Raw genomic sequence first — 13401 nt, forward strand, 5'->3', positions numbered from 1 at the left:
TCTAGAATCATAAAATTGGGCAAGAAGTAATTTTTCATAGTGCTATCAAAAGACAGTCACATACTTTCATAGTCGCAACCTCAGTCAGCAAAACCTGTACGGTACTGCACGTTGTCCTAGAATATAGGAATGTGGTAAGAAACAGGGTTTCACAGCACACGTAAAGGGAAAATGAGGAAAGTGACAATTTGTAACAATTTCGCACGAAAAATGTTTCTTTTTCAATTGCCGACTGTCTCTCTTCCGTCTGCTAGGAATCTTTTCTTTCACGAACGGATAGACGTATCAAGTAAAAATTTATCTCACTTACTAAGGGTTATGGTCCCTTGGCGATGTAAATAATAGAATTTTCTAAGTCACTACAGTCAAAGGATAAAGCCATTTACGCCACATATTTTGTTATTCGCAAACTCACTCGTCAAAACCTATAGGGCAGTTCCTGTTGGCTTGGACTTAACGATAATTAAAAGAAAAAATGAGAAAATTTTTCATTTATAATTACATCACAAAAAAAAATTATCGGCCAGAGTGGCCGAGCGGTTCTAGGCGCTTCAGTCTGGAACCTCGTGGCCGTTACGGTCGCAGGTTGGAATCATGTCTCGGGCATGGATGTGTGTGAAGTCCTTAGGTTAGTTAGGTTTAAGTATTTCTAAGTTCTAGGGGACCGATGACCTCCGATGTTTAAGTCCCATAGTGCTCAGAGCCATTTGAACCATTTAAAAAAAAAATATTTCTTCCATCATTTGTTATACGACTTCAAAATATTCTCGGAAGTCTTGGAATTCCCGTGACCGATGACTTGCCAATGTCAATTTCGACAAGAGGCAAAAATCGTGGATATTCTCGATTCCTGGGATTGATAAACTGTCTATGTACATAATTAAGTTTATACGGAACCCCGAGAGATTCAGTTCTACTCGCACCTGGCCAATTTTTTTACAGTGACCCCCGTAAAGTTTGTCGGTCCCTGCCCGTCGTACATGACATCTGCTGGTTGCTGTGGTTGTTCCTCCAAGTTTCCACTTCACAGGCACTCTATCAACAGTCGACCTCGGCCGCTTTAGAAGGGTTTAAATATCGGTAAACAACTTTTTTTCTGAGTTCCACGTGATAACTAGCCCACGTTCAGGTCTCTGTATGTCCATCTTTTCAGAGACGGTTGTGAGACTCGGCTGTTCGATACAGGATCTGAAATCAAACACCTTTCAGCTATCTAGTTACCAACAGGTGGCAGATGATGGTTGAAGTGATCGCTATGGCAAGCAGAAATCTACTAATACCAGTATTGCTGGCTCCTGTTTTGACCAGAACCGAGGTGGAATCTTTCTACATGTCGGTTAGGGGCCTGAAGATGGTGTAGTAAATCGCCGAAACTTGTAGCCAAATAATATGTTTGGAAACTAGACGGCTGGAAGGTGTTTGAGTTGACATCCTAGTTCACCGTGAAGCCACTGAGCTGCCCTTACAGACTTATTCTGCTGTCACTGTTTCTCTAATGACAACACAGTACTCCCCACTTTCTTTAATACTCTACGTTATGAACTGCGTATTAGATAGTGGTATCCGGATATATTTATCGGATGGTGTACATGTCTAAAGGAGATCGGCAGTTGGAAAATTAACGGCATAAAAAGTGTCGTAGAGACGTAAAGCGCAGGAATCAAAATGATGTCGCTTATAACACCCTTACCACATGACCTGCGTGTGCAGTTACGAGAAGAACAGAGCGCCTTGTAGCGGATGGACTAATCTAGTACTGTCACGAAACAAGAGCAACGGTGAGGGATAAAAACAGAATGTGCCATAGAACTCACAGAACGACAGTGTCACCAAGGTATTCGACAGTTTTGGTGTAATTTGTACAGCCTGACAGAACACAGGCAATGTAGATAAAAGCTTTCAATGAGGAGCATCAAAATGTGTCCAACATTCTTCGGACAGGTAGCCCCTTAGTGAAAAATGGTCTCTTTCACATTTTGGAGGGACGGCTGGGTACAAGAACTATTGCTTCACGATTGATTCTTAAGCATCCTCGTAATGAGGAGTGATCGAAGATACTTTCAAGAGAAAAACTTTAATAACAAAACGAAACTGAGTTGTAATGTCCATGGATGATTAACCACACATCTGCATACGAGAGAAATTTCTCTCCTGTGACGTGGTCTGTAAGGTGTTCACACGACGACTCTTGGAGTTGTGGTAGGTGGCGGCGTGAAGATCTGGGACGTTATTGAACTGGTGCTACCGGCGTGTGACTGCTGACGTGCTAGTGGTGCAGACTAGGACGAAAAGGGCTGGGTCTGCAGCAATGCAGCACTGAAACGAACTGCTGGTTCTGCCAGCTGGTAGGGCTGCAACTGCAGTGCTGATGCGGCTGACATGAGGCGTTGGGCGTAACTGACTTAGTACGGTCCAGCGGTGACCTAAAAAGACTGGAGCAGATCTATATCCGCATGTTGCTGTGAGAGCACATAACCTGGCGTTGCAAAATGTTGTCCTACCGACAGCAGTCTTTGCTGCGACAGATGATGATGTCTGTCTGTGAGGTTGGCACCCCTAGACGCTGAGGAGTTGTACCAAGTGCCTGATACCCTCGTCACAGTGGCAGCCGCCTGTTCTTTCCGCCAATTCCCTAAGCTGGTCTACAGTTCGTTGTCTGTGGAAAAATGTTGTCTTTATAGCTGGCAGCTCATGTGAGCAGAGATGAAAATGAGAGGGAGCCACGTCCAGGCTGTATGGTGAGTGACCATACACATTTCATCGAAAATGCTGCGGGAGCATCTTCATTGCCCCTGCAGTGTGCGGCCGAGAATTGGAATTCTCTTGAAGGAGGATATGCAGGCAGTTATGTTATGTGGGCTGCATGGCATCAGGCGAAATCTCTCATAGGCATTCATACTTGAGACACTACTTATCTCGGCACCTTCACATGCTCACTGTACGCTGTAAAGAGCGATGCGACGCGATCCACGGGCATACTAGAGATTTTGCCCAACACATCTGTGCTAAGCTTTGTCAGGTTTTCAAGGTGGTTTCCTTATCGCGCCTGATCGTACCTTACTTTCCGAATAGCGCTCTTAGCTACAATACGAGGATGGCTGTAACCACCTGGAGAGCTATGACCGCAAAGAAAATGTTTTCTGATGCCATATCATTACGCTAGATGTGTCATGGGCCAAACTGTCATACCCACATCTGAATAGCCAGTCAGACTAACACCTCGGTATGGGTCAATAGGACAATCGAATGTTCGTCACAACAACAGCGGTGTGGAAGTTATTCCGATTCTCATGTACAGTAGTGTTATCCTAATGCTCCCCAACAGCAGAACGTCAGTGCACTGTATTGCTGCTACAGCATTCGCCGTACCCCCACCCCCACCTTAAGCTCTAGTAACATCTACTGGAATGCTAAGGAGTATCTTCATGACATTCGCTTCAGCCCAATTACTTTCAGGAGACAGGACACACAATATCCGATATTACCACTAAAGTCCAAATACTTCGCGGGAAAGAAATGGTGATACTCTAAATATTCTAGAAAAACTTGAGATATTTCGCGCCCTAAAACAGAGCCAATGAAAATGCCTTCTACTAACAGACTGATTTTCGTCACAGAAACGTCTTAGTCAATATTGTTACTTAAATGAGTTGCATTCCGCCATTCTTATCATTTTGGAAAAAAAATTTCACCTGTGTAAATATTTGAAAAAAAAAATCATCTGCGTGAATAATTATGGATTTTATGTGAATCGCACTGGGTATTAATTACCTATATGAGCTTAGATAGTAGTTGAAAATGTCTCGAAATTAACAATAATTGTAATTTGGACACAAACGACTCAAACAGAATGTAGTATTTCTGGTTATTGTAGTTTGTTTTTAAAAATATACATCCAACTTCCCAACATTTCAATGGGGGAAACTCGTTACATCTTGTTTGCGGGACTGCGCATATACGACTTGCCCTGTAGGCCAGGCTGTAGCTTACGGTTAGTTTAACACTGGCATCAGCAACGCTTCCTCTCTAGGCTACCTACATTTGAGGTAAAATGCAAAATTATTCCAGCAATTGTTTCTCCATCAGCGTCTAGAATGCGTTTTTTAAGAATATCTTTATAAATTATTTATTTGGTAATCACTATGTTCCTGCTTTTCACGCTTTTACCGTGTTCCCTTTTACGCTTCGAGATGGCCGTAATCCCCATTATTTATTTTTGGACGTTCGCACATTTGCGAACTAGAAATTTTAAATCTATAATGGAATGTTGATGAATGAATTGAATGTTTGTCTACCGAATCAACGACAAGTGTAAACCGTTGATTATAGAAACATAAAATTTTGAAGGAAAATTATTTATGTAACGTAGGCATCCACTATAGACGGAGACTGAGATTGGAATACATCCAGCAAGTAACTGAGGACGTAGGTTGCAAGTGCTACTCTGACATGAAGAGGTTGGCACAGAAAAGGAATTAGTGGCGGGCCGCATCAAATCAGTCAGAAGACTGATGACTCAGAAAAAAGAGGCATCCTCGAAGGAAGGATTTTCTAAAATTCAGCCCCTAAGAAGGAGAAATTGGCCCTACATTGCTTGTGCCGAGACGTAGAGCGTTTTTAGTTTCGCACCTCGACAGTCAGGCTACACCGTTGGAACTGGAAACAAGACACTTGCACAGAACGTGTGTTATATGCCGTAGATGTAACATTTTTGAAAGTCAGTGTATCGGGTAAGAGCGGTGGGAAACGAGTAATGAAAATTCCATTCTACACCATGGACCGTGGTCAACTATTACGGATGTCATTGTGGCCCCTTAATCGAAAATAATTGACATAGAAACTAACATAATCATATGAGAAATGTCACCCTTTATCGGTGAAGAACATTGCATAAAAATAAGTAATGTAAACAGTCTGTATTATATTTGCATATGCTACTTAAAAACTAAAATACATGATTGTGTATGTTTGTTTGTGTTCTGATTCACACTCGACTACTTCTATTGATCTTCCTTCCTCGTGGTGAGCAGACATTTATGATATTCAAGGCAGGTAGATGGATACGTAGTTCACTTGGCCGATACGGTTGCATGGGGGCTTAATTAAATAGAATGCAAATACTTTTAATTTTTGTCCGATTACGAGGTCTCGTAACTGGCTGGTCCTGACTAGTATTAGTACGCAATCTGACTGCATAAAATAACAACCAAGAATGAAAGGAAATTTCCGTTAACACAATTAATTAATTAAGTCCCCAGCAACTATAAAGCTACGAAACAAAAACTACGAACAACAAAGCACAAGTGTAACTGTTCTGTGTGTGGAAGTGTGATTCAACGTACACATCTGGCACGGTTCTTCCTCAAAAAGACAAGATATTTTAAATACCATTTACACTGAATTAATTAAATAAAACTGAAATACTATACTTGCACATAGAAACCAGAATTACACTCTAACACATGAACACAAGCCAGATGCTTTGTTGACTGAACCTGTGACCAAGAGGCATTATTGTTTAAGACATTTGAAATAAAAATAAAAAAAATTATTACCTTCATATATATTGACGAAACATACACTCTGATCATTACAACATCCGCAATCGAACAGCATCGGCTGTCTCGCCCATCAGAACAACTGCATACAACATGCTCACAACTAGTCACGGCTACATCGGAACTCCTACTGCCCACTTCTCAATATGAACTCTCCACGACGACTTCTTGACAAGAACTCTCCACTACCACATCTCAACAAGCACTGCCAGTGGAGGCGGCTGAATAATACTCTTTGGCGCAATCTGTGGCGCTGTGACTCAATGTAGCCACCTTTCATATGCCCCTCCCCCACGGGCTAGAATTTGACGGTATTTTTGCCAGCATTGGTGGTGAAAATACCACCAAATTCGTCCAAAAAATACAGACAAAAATTAAAAAGTAATATTAATAAGTAAATATCACATAACTAAATAAATTTTGGCTTCCACTGACCCTTCAATAACCTAATATATAAAATACAGTAAGGAATACAAATGATTGCATACATATGATTTTACAAAATAGATTACACCAGTATCATGTGTTTAAACAATTCAATCAGTAGCGTCAGCAATGACGAATAGGTGCAGGTGAGAGTCTCATAACATCTCATAAACAGTAAACACACAAAAAATCAGTTTATACGAATATTCACATAAAATCCTTTCAATAGTTCAATAAACAAGCAGGACTCATCAGAGTAGTTGACAGTTCCAACAGTAGCACCCAGCAATGATCAACAGGTGCAAATAGCAGTCTCATAACATTTCATCAGAGTATTTAAACAGCTTCAACAGTGGCACCCAAAAATGGCGAGCAGGCGCAGACACCAACAAGTGACATTATCTCAGTAGAAGCAGTCCATTAGTGGCACCCAGTAATGTTGAACAGGTGCAGACACCAACAAGTGACATCATTTCAGCAGTAGCAGTCCATCGGTGGTACCCAGTAATGTTGAGCAGGTGCAGACACCAACAAGTGACATCATTTCAGCAGAAGCAGTCCATCAGTGGCGCCCAGTAATGTTGAGCAGGTGCAGACACCAACAAGTGACATCATTTCAGAAGAAGCAGTCCATCAGTGGCACCCAGTAATGTTGAACAGGTGCAGACACCAACAAGTGACATCATCTCAGTAGAAGCAGTCCATCAGTGGCACTCAGCAATGTTGAACAGGTGCAGACACCAACAAGTGACATCATTTCAGTAGAAGCAGTCCATCAGTGGCACCTAGCAATGTTGAACAGGTGCAGATACCAACAAGTGACATTATGTCAGTAGAAACAGTCCATCAGTGGCACCCAGTAATGTTGAACAGGTGCAGGTAACAGTCCATAATATTCACTATCACTAATTAGACAGTTAATCAGAGTTCATTAGCAGAAATTAAACATTTCCAAGTGGCACCCATCATGTTGAACAAGTGCAGGTAACAGTCCATAATATTCACTATCACTAATCAGACAGTTCATCAGAGTTCATTAGCAGAAATTAAACATCTCCTAGTGGCACCCATCATGTTGAACAAGTGCTGTAACAGTCCATAATATTCACTATCACTAATTAAACAGTTCATCACTTCATCAGCATAAATTAAACATTTCCAAGTGGCACCCAGCAATGTTGAATAGGTGCAAGCACGAACAACAGTTTGAAGGCACACACAATTGCTTTTACAAAATTATTATCAATGCTCTTACACTAAACATACAAATTATAATAAACACACAAATGATATCAGATAATTGTCATATTAACTATTGCAATACACAGATAACAGTAAACCTATAATATTTATGGGTGTCAGTGCAAGCCACATCAAACAAGTAAAATAATATTTAGGAAATAGGTCGGTACCAATTATTTGGGATTAGGAAGGGAAAACACACTCACTCATCTTTCATCCACGTTTAAGTACTACTGTGTAATTGAATAGTGTTAACTGTGTAAATGCAATTCTGTCCCAAAATTTTATGTTCAACTTGTGTATCAAGTAGTAGTGGCAGCAATGTATAACAGTCAATAATAGTTAATCAACGTAGTAGTCATCATGTCAAGACGTTTGTTTGCCAAGCCAAATCCAAATGTACGGTTGCTGAACAACTGTCAGTGTGCCCAGATATGCAATTACTTCCTCTCTCCAAAAAAAATATACTGCTTATTGATTTAACAAAGTGTGTGTGTAGACTATCTTCCTTCTACTTGAGTGTTCTAGTCTGCCAACTTCATCCTCCTGGTTCCATATAAACCAACAAAAAAATATGCTCCTCACTTACTTTACCTCTTATCCATCAAAACTCCAATAATCATCATCACATAATCTTAATACTTCAATGATACCTCTTACGTCGATACATATAAACCTTATCATCAATATCATTTACCTTACCTCTTATCCACCAAAACTCCAATAATCATCAACTTCACACAATCTCAATACCTTAATAATACTTCTTCAATACGTCGATACCTATAAACCTTATCGCCAATATCATTTCATTTCCATAACAACTCTTTCCTCTAGTCAGTCTCCTCGAACAAGTACAGATAAAATCCTAGTGCAAACTTCAATTTATCATCCCATGCAATCCGAAGACACAATGTCCACACACAACCTCTGTGTACTCCACCTGAGCCAAATCTTCTACTCATTATGAATTATAAAATACATTTAGGTTACCTTGTCCATCATAAAATAAAAGAAATGCATACATGACCTCTAACAGCCTTTAGTTCGAATAACTTTCATTAAGTAGGTGCAAGTACGTAGTATGAAAGATCACATAAGACTTTGAGTGAATAAATCGTAATGTTTCACAGTGTGTACACCACTTCAAGTATCATGGCAAAACAGAAGCAAACATGTGGAGTATTTCTTGTGTCAAGTGTCACTTACTATTTCAATTGCTCACGAAGAATGCAGTGTAATAACTGCCAATGGTCTAAACCTAGTGTTGGTATTTCATGTCGTTAGCTTCCTTTCTATTAGCATAAATTTATACAGCTTCCATAAAACCTCCAGCTCATGTGACTTCTATGAAGTTTCTTTTACTAATGTCGTTCGTCGAATTATAGCAGTTCATTTTCTTATCTTAAAATATAAGGCACTGAGCGTAAGCAAAACATGCAACAGCGAATAAATATACCAGTAGAGAACAGAATGTCAACAAGTGGATGCAGCACAATTCCAACAACGAGGCTCTGCCAAGCGAACAATCTATAATTAATACCATAGAATGACCTAAACTCCATGTTGTACACCGTATATCAGCATTTCTATATACCAAATTAAAGAGTAGTTATGACAATAAAACAGAAATGTGTAAATATGCAATCCATACGCAATGCAGCAAATATATATCTCACATAACAAACAGGTCATTAGCATCATATCAGCATAAGCAAATAAATGTTCATATGTTATCTTAATAAGTAAACATGAAGGCGCAAGCAGATAAATCACAAAGTATAACTTACATACATAACCATATCAGCACAACTAATCAGGTGACAATTATAATTTAAATAAATAAGCACAGCAGACACATAATAAAAGAAATGTGACATCAGTGAAAAAGCAGTGCAGCCTAGCGATGCATAATATACACAAGTAACAACCCTGTTCATCGATCAAACATTGTCAAAATCAGATAACACAAAGTATAAATCACGTAATCGCGAGCAGCAAATTACGTCTAAAGTATGTACCCAAGTGGAAATATGTTACCTGAAAAATAAACTCAATTAATAGTTACCTTTTTAGTTACTTACTTTCTTCCTCGAAATTACATCCTTCCTGAAATTTTCTCGATAGCAAGTGCTCTTAACGTCGGACACACACAGAATTTACCTGAAGGTTTTAAATATTTTGTACAGCCGTATCCTGAAAAACACTGAACGTTAACAACACAATTTATCAAGTCACTATAGCTTTATACTGAATTTATTCGGAGAAATTACACTGTGTATTTGTTTACGGCTGTGAGTGCATTCGCACTGAGCGCTCGATCAGCTGTAGGTACGCGTGACGTAGGTAGTAATTGTTTACGGTCAACGACTGCCTTGTGCGCCGCGCAGACTTGACTGTTGCTTTGAGTATGTGCCGCCGCTGGAACACGGCGCGGCATCCTTGTACTCTTCGTGTGTTTACGTATAACTGTTAGTTTCTCAAAAGTATGTCATTCCACAAAAATTTTGACATTCGATATGTGATGTATTCCCTTAGAGCGCCGAGATTTAAGAGTTTCTTCTTCGACAGTGTTATCATGAATAATTTTGGGAACTCTATATGGACCGTTATAAAGCAGAAAAAATTTGCGACACAAGCCTTTTCCTTTGGGAGACAAACGATGAGACTTAATTAACACCTTTTGACCAACTGACAAGTTTTTTAACCGACCAGGACGTTTAGCTGATTTCTCTCTCGAGCAGCCGCAGATGCAATATTTTGTAGAGCCAGGTTCACAAATTCAGAATGCCGCAGTTTCCGTGTAGGCGGAAAAGGAACGATTTCAGAAATGCGATTTGTCGGTGCTTTTTTTTTTGATATCAATATAGGCGGTAAAGAAGTTGAATCATTAGGGAGTTCATTCAGAATGTTTTGAAAAATATGAAGATACTGATCCCAAGTTCTGTGATTCTGATGACAATAAAGACGACACAATTTATTGATTTCCTTCATCCATCTCTCTGAAGCGTTAGATTGAGGGTGAAAAAGTGAAATGAAAATTGGTTTAATCTTACGACGCCGTAGAGTAAGAAGCCAAATTTTAGAACGAAACTGTGATCCATTATCTGATATAACCTTATCAACATGACCCACTTCTTTAAGAAAATGTTTGATGAAAGCGTTAGATACTGAACGAGCTGTTGCTTTGCGTAAAGGTGTAAAACACACATATTTTGATGTCAATTCCACTGCTACCAAAATGTACGCAAAACCATTAGTAGAACGAACCACTTGACCGAACAAATCGACTGCAGCCATGTCTTTTAATGTCGCTGGAATGATAGGAAACAACGGTGCTCTGTGAGAAATAGTTGGCGGCTTAGCCTTTTGACATAATTTGCATTTGGCAAGAACAGATCGAATACGTTTTTCCATATTACTGAAGTAGCAATTTTCTCGTAATTTATGAAAGCATTTTATGGGACCAAAGTGTGCATAACTGAAATGTGTGTACCAAATCAATTTATTAACCCACTCATCAGGAATGCAAACTAACCCAACAGAGTTGTCGACCGATTTTCGTTTAAAAAGAATATCATTGCGAAGTAAATAATACTGTCTAATCGCTACGCTTTTCTTTCTCCTCCACTTCTCCTTAATGTCCTTCCAGATTGGATCCTTATTTTGCTCCTTAGCGATGTCCTGGAGCGAAGACGAAATAAAATTTTCGAACGCAACACCTTGAATATACATCAAACAATAATTGTTTCCTTTGCAGTCCTCCTCAGCACTTTGTTTCAAACCCATAGGTGCACGTGATAAAGAATCAGCAATAATATTTGAAGAACCCTGTATGTCAACAATACTAAAATCAAATTCCTGTAGATACAGCGCCCATCGTGACAATCTTCCATGTGTTAATTTTGTTGACATATTCCAGAGCTCGATGATCGGTGTAAACCTTAGTATGTCTGCCATACAAAAATATGCGAAATTTTGTGAAAGCCCATACAACAGCCAAAGCCTCAAGTTCCGTAATCGAATGATTCTTTTCTGATTTAGAGAGAACACGACTTCCAAATGCAATAGTTTTCTGTACCACAACGCCGTTTTCTTCTATCTCTTGAAATAAGTGTGCATCTAGGCCTTTGTATGATGAATCCGTCGCCAAACAAAAATATTTTGATAAATCCGGGTGTGAAAGAAGTGGAGCAGCAACTAAAGCATCACGAAGTTGTTCAAATTCTGATTGAGCTTCCTCATCCCAACACCAATTACATTTCTTTCCAGATAGTTCACATAAACGAGGTGTGGTCAAATCGTCCAATTTAACAAAGCGTCTAAGAAAATTACAGACACCAAGGAAACTATGAACATCACGTTTTGTAGTAGGAACAGCATAATTACGAATAGCGTCTAGTTTCTCTGGATCAGGAAGAATACTTTCTGTAGAAATAATATGACCAAGAAATTTCACCTGAGAACGACCAAATTCAGATTTTTCCAAGTTCACTGTAATGCCAACTCTTGCAAAAATACGTAATAATGAATCCAAAATTTTGTTATGCTCACTCCAAGAACGTTTAGCAATAAGAATATCGTCAACATATGAAGTAATATTGTCACGAAGATGAACAGGTAAAATTTCGTTTAAACTACGAATAAATGCTGCAGAAGATATTAAGTCCAAACAGTAATTTCCGAAGTTGCTTTTGGGTAAAATAGTCATATCCGGTTATTTTTTACCGACTGTCTAGATAGATGGATAATTGAAGAGTTGTTTTTTAAAGAATAGTAAAAGAGTAGGCAGCAGTGCAGAAAACTAAAATGGAAATAGCACCACTACAGCTCGGGACCCTGTGCACGCTACGGCACATATTCACTTAGTGTAGTGAATCCCCTGAGGACCTTTACATCTTCCGGCTAAAGCAATGTGTCTTATCGATTGTGGCAGCTTAATTAAACAAATGCGAACTAATTCAGTCGGGCTATAAGGGTTGGAAAGAAATTGATTCCTTCGAATCACGTCTTCAAGGTATTGTGCCGGCGTGCGGAACTCAGACTGTTTAAAATTACGCTGCATACTAAGACTATGTTTGACTCTGTCATGCATGTTTTCTGACCAATATGCCGATAGAAATGCATGATAAAAATCATTTGGATTATTACAATCTCTAATAAGTGCGCGCATGCGCGTCGCCGGTTCGTCTTCTAAATATCCACACATAAATTCCAGTTTGTGACTTGGTGGCCAATTTGGTGGAAGTGCGTACATAAATTGATCTAACCATGAACATGGATGTATGTCATTCTTAGAATTGCGAAAGATCTTAAATTTCCGAACAGTTAAAAAGTGTTTATAGTCAAAGTTTTCTCCTCGTGGCGACAAAGACCTACCGCGTCTGTCCCAATCCGAATGTCGATTATTGTCAAGTTCGCGCGCCTGGCGCTCTCTTGTTGCTTCTCGTAAATGAAATAAATTACTTTCTTCAAACCCCTCTGCTATCTGTGATTCTAAATTTCTTCCGCTGTCTTTTCCTACGATTTCGCTTTCAATTTGTTTGACTTGCTTTCCTAATGCCTCAAATTCCCTTTTAATGCATTCATTAAATTTTCCCTGATTTTCAACATGTTTATTTATGTTCTGGTACTCTTCTGTTTCTGCAAATGGCAATGGAGCTGTATCATCTGAATCTCTGTCCCCATTTAAACTAAGACTTGTTAATTTATCTGCAATCCCCTCAACTCTTTCCGACAAGTCACCTATTTGTTCTTTCTGTTTATTTACGTCTTCCGTAAGTGTCGCGACTCGGGCTTCAGTATTGACACATTTAGTAGTTAATTGTTCATACTGTTGTGTTAAGTTATTTATTCTGTCATTTGGTACGGATTCCTCGATTCTTTCTAATATTTCTTCCTTATCGTGTGCACATTGTAAATTTAACTCTGAAAAGTTTTGTACTATCGCGCGATCTCTTTCTTCCTGTTCTCTATCTTGTTCCTTTTGTCTGATTTCTATTGAAATTAATCTATTATTGTGAGCATTCAAAATCGGTTGTACTTCTTCTCTAATTTCTTTTTTTAATTCATCTTTCATGTTTTTGAAACATGTCCCTATTCGTGAGTCTAACCGTGTTTCCATTGTTTCCATCTCTGTTTTAATTGTTCCTATTTGTGAGTCTAACCGTGTTTC

Source organism: Schistocerca nitens, chromosome 7 (genome assembly GCF_023898315.1).
Source record: "Schistocerca nitens isolate TAMUIC-IGC-003100 chromosome 7, iqSchNite1.1, whole genome shotgun sequence".
NCBI lineage: Eukaryota > Metazoa > Arthropoda > Insecta > Orthoptera > Acrididae > Schistocerca > Schistocerca nitens.